General features: G+C 39.2%; 1 pseudogene; it reads right to left on the reverse strand.

The window, feature by feature from the left end:
* Nucleotides 1–5792: 5792 nt before the first annotated feature.
* LOC119816326 lies at nt 5793–6780 on the reverse strand (annotated as a pseudogene).
* Between the last annotated feature and the right edge of the window lie 589 nt (nt 6781–7369).

Here is a 7369-nt window from a genome sequence, read left to right on the forward strand (position 1 = left end):
CCACACTCTGGCTCTATGCCATGCAGCAGTTTTGAAAGCTTGGGACAGAAGTGATGAAGTCAGAAAGAGAACTGAGTCATTTACTAAAGTTATACAGGTCCCAAAAGAGGGTTTCACTGATTTTTTTTTACAAAGATTAATTTTGGCAGTAAATAGAATGATACCAAATTCAGAAGCTAGACATGTAATAAGTAAACCTCTGGCTTTTGAAAATGCTAATACACAATGCAAAAGGCTAATTAGTCATTTACAGGTAAGGTCAGCACCCACAGAGGAACTAATCAGAGATACAGTTAATATTGAATCTCATAACCATGATGATGACTGGATAGGAGAGTTGATTTCCAGAGGCTTGAAGAAAAATAAAAATGTCAGGTGTTTTAGTTATGGTAAACAAGGTCACCTAAAAAGGGATCATAGACATGGAGTTCATAGAAACAATGTTTTTTCTAAGAATTATACAAACAGAATGCCCATCCCTTCTGGAATATGCAGAAGACATGACAAAGGCTGACACTGGACCAATGAATGAATGTAGATCAACAAGACACAGACAAGGTAACCCTTTGTCATTGGGAAACACCTTGGAGGGCCTCTTGCTGGTCCCTGTATCAAATTTGGTTCAGTCATTTCCTGTCACCATGGAAAAACTCCATCCCAGAATGCAACATGAGGGCCTGTTTGTTGGGGTTTCTGTCCTGCCCAGTTCCCTCAGCCATTTAGCCCCAAAGAAATCACACAAAGAGTCTGCATTAATTATAAACTGATTGTCCCATTAGCTCAGGCTTCTTATTAACTCTTACAACTTATATTAGCCCATTACTCTAGTATATACTAGCCACATGGCTCAGTACCTTTTTTCAGCAGGGCAGGTCACTTCTTCCTTCTTCGGTGTCTGGACAGGACTATACGTGACTGGGCTTCCTCCTTCCCAGAATCTCTTGTTCTCATTGACCTGCTTCTACTTCCTTTCTGGTTGTCCTGCCTATACTTCTTGCCTGGTTACTGGCCAATCAGAGTTTATTTAAAACATAATTGACAAAATATAGACAATTCTCCTGTACTACCAGAACAATGAAAGAGCCTAATGCCTATTGTAAGAAACCATACTGCTCTGGAAGATAGAACAACTGTAGAAGTTACAACAAAAATTTCAGGAGAAACATAAAGCAAATACTACAAAATTAGATTTGAAAAAGAGAGACCTCTTATTTAAAAGAGGAGATAGTTCATCAAACAGCATGGCAATTCATTATAAACTAACTTATATGACTAACAAATACTTTTCACTTGATCAGATATAACTTGACAAAAGGGAACCTCCTAAAGTTAGGGTTGGGGCAGGGTTTTGTTTTGTATTTTTAGGTAAATGAAGGCATCCAGCTAAGGAATCTGAAGACTACTGGACAAATGAGACATGTGAAGAAAAAGGACAAATCATCTAGAAAAAAAGTCCCAAGAAAAAGAAAAATTGGCCTATTGGTATATCATATCACCAATAGGATAAAATTTTATAAATCTTCCCAAATGTTGCTTTTTTCTGTTCTTTATAGACATATATAATGAAAATGGTCTTTTTGTGGTCCAAGTTCAATTAAAAATTAAATCTGGCTTTGGAGTTGGAGTGTGGCTCTCTTTTTCTCTAAATCCAAGCATGCTTATTAAAGGAAAATCCAAAATCTCTGTTTCATGTTAGAAGAAATCACCTGATATAGAACAGAATAAAAACCAAAATTAAGAGACTATTCTATTTCTACTAATCTCATAAACCTTTGGTTTTATTTAGACTCTTTAAGCCTTTTCTTATATGCATATATATATATATAACAATGAGACATGTCTGCTCCAATCTACTGTAGCACCAATGGTGGCAACACAAATCTACTCCTGTAGGAAGAGACTGCTTGTTCATTTCCTGGCTGCCCAGACCCAAATAATCACATAGAAACTATATTAATTACAACACTGTTTGGTCAATATCTCAGGCATATTTCTAGCTAGTTATAATATCTTAAATTAACTCATTTTTTATTATTTTGTGTAACACCATGAGGCTGTGGCCTACTGGTAAGTTCCAGCATCTGTCTTCTTTGGCAGCTACATGGAGTCTCTTTGACTCCACCTACTCACTTTCTATATCTCTTCCAGCCTGGCTATATTCCACCCTACCATAGGCCAAAGCAGCTTTATTTATTAACCAATAAAATCAATACATATACAGAAGGGCATCATACATCATCTCCCCTTTTTCTGTATAATTAAAAAGGAAGGTTTTAACTTTAACAGAGTAAAATTACATATACAAAACAGTTATCAAACAAGAATTATAGTTACAATATTTAGTCCATCTACATTTGGCAAATTATGGAAAATATTCTATCATCTATCCTATCTTTGGAGTCTCAAGTTTTATATCTAATTTATCTTTTATCATAGGAAAATTATAGCTATAAAGCAGGAACCCAGAAGGACTGTCTCACCTTTTTAAGGCAAGTTCAGCAGTCATTTCTCTGTGGGTTCTACATGTCCAGTTTATATAGCATACCATCAACCAGTCTAGGCAAGCCCAGTTTCTTGCCCAAATGCCTAACCTTGCCACATTGAAGGCAAATTTCATAATGAGTTTCTTTAATGCCCATCAACCTCTCTGAAGGAGTTGGTGCTGCCAGAAGCAGACATGCCTCACTGTTGAGAAAAGTTCTTAAACTTAAAACATTTCAAATGCCATATTCTGTAGGTCTCTGAAAGATCTGAAGAATACCTATCCATCTGAAATATATCTCTGTACCTGTAGAAAGCCTAACTAACATGACTACAAGTTTGACTATTATAAATGACTAGCTATTAATCTATAACTTTTAATGATACATTAATTTTTAAATGAGCTGTATAAACATAATACCTTAAACAAGAGTAGAAATATACATATAACAAAATTGACCTAAAATTTGTATTAATAGACCAAGATTCATACCAATGTAAAGTATTCATTTCTATATCATATCTTCCTTTAAATGAAAACAAACAATTATGAATAACCATTTTGGGAATTTGGGTGTAGTTTTCTCCAAACTGCTCCCTGCTGTTTGTTGGGAGAAATATTTTTAGGGTCCATGGAGACCTTTTAGGTGTTCTTGTTACATCAAGCCACATTAGCCTGGAAGGAATTCACAAGTTCTCATCTTCTGTGGAAACAAATCAGAACCTCTTTTCTAAAGCAACATATCCTTAGATTCAAATTTTGAAATCAACATACCTTTAGAGTATATATGTTAGTTTAGCTTAGCAATCTCTCCCAAGCCTATGTATATTTTTAAACACACATGACTCATTCAGGGGCTTATTTCTATCTGAATCTGTCATTATTGTGTATCTGTAATCATTTTCTGGCCTGGGATACCTTCTTTTTAAATGCTAAGTGGGCGTGGCAGGGACCAACTCCACAGTCTTGCTTCTTGGCTCCACCCCATCCAACATGGTGGAGTTATGTTCACTAAATCTGTGAGCTATGCTCACCACTCCAGCTCCCGGGATCAAAAGAGGCAGAGCCATTTGTGCTACCAGCATGAACCAGGAAGCTCTTAAAGAAGCTGTGCCCCAACTTGCTGCCAGCAAACAGAGCCTATCTGAAAAAAATGCAGCTACCAAGAAACTGCACTTGCCTCCCATTTTTGTGAGTCTAGAACCCCCCCCTCCTTTTTATCATTTTTTGAGGCTTTATGTGGATATGCTTTGCCAAACATTTGGGTGGCTGGGAAACAAAGTGCAGTCTCCAAGTACCACTTCAGAGAAGATGGATGGGCATCAAAGAAACTCCATATGGTGCTTACTTTCTTTGTAACAAAAGTTAACCACTGGGTAAGAAACTGCCCTTGCCTCACCTGCTGACAGTATGCTGTCCAAACTGAACAAGCAAGACACAAAAGAAAGTGGTTGCTGAACTTTGCCAAGACAAGGTAGGATAGATCTTCAGAATATCCTGCTCCACAGAAAAGTCTGTCAGATATTCTAGACCTGTAGGCTGAAGATAGATGTTACAAAGGAACCTTGGGTGACTGTCCAGGCAGCCAGATGTTTCTGTCATTTCTTGCATTATTTGGAAATCACTTCCTTGTATTTTCTGATTTTTAGGTAATATTATTTCCTTCTTTAGTCTCTGGTGGAGTTGAAAACTAGACAGTTATAGTTTGTCTTGTTAACAAATTCAGAAAAGAAGCTAATAAAAGAAGTACTGTGACAGGAACGAGCAGGCCTGCTTTTGGTCCCGGCTGCCTGGCTAGCTTACACACAGAAACTGTATTAATTAAAACACTGCTTGACCATTAGCTCTAGCCTCCTATTGGCTAACTCTCACAGCCTGATTCAACCCATCCCCATTAATCTGTGTTCACCATGAGGTCATGGCTTACCGGGAAAGATTCAGCATGACTGACCTGGCATCTCCCATGGCGGCTCTCTCTGACTCTTCTTCCCAGTATTCAGTTTTGTCTACTCCTCCTACCTAAGTGCTGCCCTATCAAAAGGCCAAGGCAGTTTCTTTATTCAACCAATGAAAGCAACACATAGACAGAAGAATCTCCTATACCAAAGTACAAAGTGTTTAAGGTTGAGAGACATAAACAGATAGTTTTGGGTTGGTAATGCAAGTTTAGAATAGAAAGTAAATTAGGTACAACACTTTGGAAGGACTCACCAAGATAAGATAGATAATGGAGTATTTTCTCTGAATTTGTCAAATGTTCATGTAATTCTTGACTGTATATATTGTATATGTTTATTGTACTTATTGTATATAGCTTTTCTATATTACTTATAACCCTCTATTTAGACAAATATGGGGGAATATTGCGATATTTTGTTTGAGTTCTGACAAATAGAGCTTGCCTGGAGATCAGAGGGCTGATGTAGCCACTAGTTAATCTTAGAGGTTTGGAAATCTGTACAGAGAGGAGACGGGAAGGGACAACATGTGGCAGAGACAGGAAGTAATAAAGCAGGGCATAGACAGGATCTCATCCCTTTCTGTCTGAGGATTCCATGGAGGTAAGGAAAGTCTCTCTGTGACTGCTCCTTTGCTTCTCTGATTTTTTAGCTTTAACCCCAATACCTGTCTCTGGGTTTTTATTGATAAAACCAATTAGAATCACACTTCAATGCTGGTATTGGAATTCTTTGCAAATATCTGATGTTAGTGAGGTCTTAGAGGAAAACATTTTATTAGAACAGCATAATTCACAACTGTGTTCTAAAACACATCCATATACCTAAAGATTAGTGTAGCTCTCACCCCAATGAATGAAGTTTCTCTATATGACAAATGAAAATATTTTCAGAAAAGTCCAAATGAATATAATGTCGAGATCAATGGATCAGAAAGATACCAGCCACAATGTATATTCCATAAAAATCTTGTACCTAAGGCCCAGAGAACATTGCAAAAGAAAAGGTAGAAAGGCTGTAAAATCCAGAGGATTAGGAAGCTTGCAATCAAACTTTGTCTTCTAGAGGTGGCTGCCTACGTAAGGCACAAACAGTGACAGTACCAATAGACATCTGAACATGAAGGGGGAGAGTTTCACAGAGTCCTACTTTTAGGTGAAGAACAGTCGGCAACTGATAACTGCTAAGAGAGGAAGAGTTAGTCTCTCCCAGGAATGAGCCCCCAATTGGTTAGCCAGTGCTAAGTGTTTAGTGCTGAAATCATATATGCACTCACAACAAAAATGGACTTAACAGTTTGTTCCTCTCTCTCCCCAGCAGCCAAGGGCCTCTCTCTTTTTCTCTTGTTATTTCTAGAGGGGGTGGTCCAGGGCTTCTGACTCCTGGAAGGCCAAGTAGGCCATGAGGTCTACCACCCTGTTGTTGTAGCCATATTCACTGTCATACCAGGAAATGAGCTTTGTAAAGTTGTCATTGAGAGCAACGCCAGCCCCAGCATCAAGGACGGAAGAATGAGCATCATTATTAAAGCTATCATTATTAAAGGAGACAACGTGGTCTTTAGTATGGCCTAGTATGCTCTTTAGTTGGCCCTGCGATGCCTCCTTCACTACTTTTTTGATGTCATTGTACTTAGCAGCTTTCTCTAGGTGCCATGTCAGAGCCACGGCAGAAATATTGTGAGTAAGAACATGGAAGACCATGGCAGTGAACTTCCTGTTCAGTTCTGGGATGACCTTACCCACAGCCTTGGCAGCATTAGGTGGTACAGGGATGATGTTCTGGGCAGCCCCATGGCCATTATGCCACAGCTTCCCAGAGAGGCCGTCCAGAGTCTTCTGAGTGTCAGTGATGGCATAGATCATGGTTATGAGTCCCTCCATGATGCCACAGCTGAAATGGATGACATTAGCAAGGGGGTTCTAAGAAGTTGGTGGTGCAGAAGGTATTGCTGACAATCTTGAGTGAATTTTCATATTTCTCCTGGTTCACACTTATCATGAACAACATGGGGCAACAGCAGAAAGAGCAGCCATGGTGGCCCTTCAAGTGGGTCTCAGACTTATCCACAGAGGTGAGTACGCAGGCAGAGTCCACAACACACTCAGCACCATCCCAGCTGATGTTGGTGGCGTCTCGCTCCCAGAAGATGGAGATGGCTTTCCCATTCAAGGCTACTTCCCTGTCCTCAGCCTTGACTGTGCTAGGGAACTTGCTGTGGGTAGAATCATATGTGCAATTAAGGTCAATGAAGGAGGCATTGATGGCAACAATGTCAGAGCTGGAGGCAGCCCTGTGACCAATACACCCAAATCCACTCACTCCAGCCTTCATCGTCATGTCTCAGGGTCGAAGCTGACGCTGCACAAGAAGATGCTGCTGACTGAGGAACAGGGAGAAGAAGTAGAGAGCCCATATTTTAAAAATATAGAGCTGAGCCTAAATTCCAGGGCTCAGGAACATTCTGCTCTGGCTCATTAGAATAATTTTTGCAGTCAATATTGTGAGCAAATAAATATATCACCAATATAAAAAGATACAAATTCATTAATTAATCACCACAATTTTCTGTTACCAGAAAATGGGAAAGAAGAAAATAATCTACATAGATTTTAGTTATCTTTGTAAAAGGCCAAAGGAAAATCTTCTATAATAAGATTTACATTATGTGCTACTTTCAAGTTCTGCTAAGCTGATGAGAGGACTAGGGAACTGAACAACTGAGCACAGTAAACCCCAACGAATGAATGGAGTCACCGAAGTGGAAATAACAATTCCACATATCTGGATAGATGTGGGCAAGGCGTGGTGAGTCATATCTGGCCGTTTCATTAGAATGCATAAAAATCACGAAGACCACAAACAGCAAATGGAGACATCCATGTCTCTACCAGATGCAGACCTCAGAACCAGGAGGAGACATGCTGGA

This window comes from Arvicola amphibius, chromosome 6 (genome assembly GCF_903992535.2).
Source record: "Arvicola amphibius chromosome 6, mArvAmp1.2, whole genome shotgun sequence".
Taxonomy (NCBI): domain Eukaryota; kingdom Metazoa; phylum Chordata; class Mammalia; order Rodentia; family Cricetidae; genus Arvicola; species Arvicola amphibius.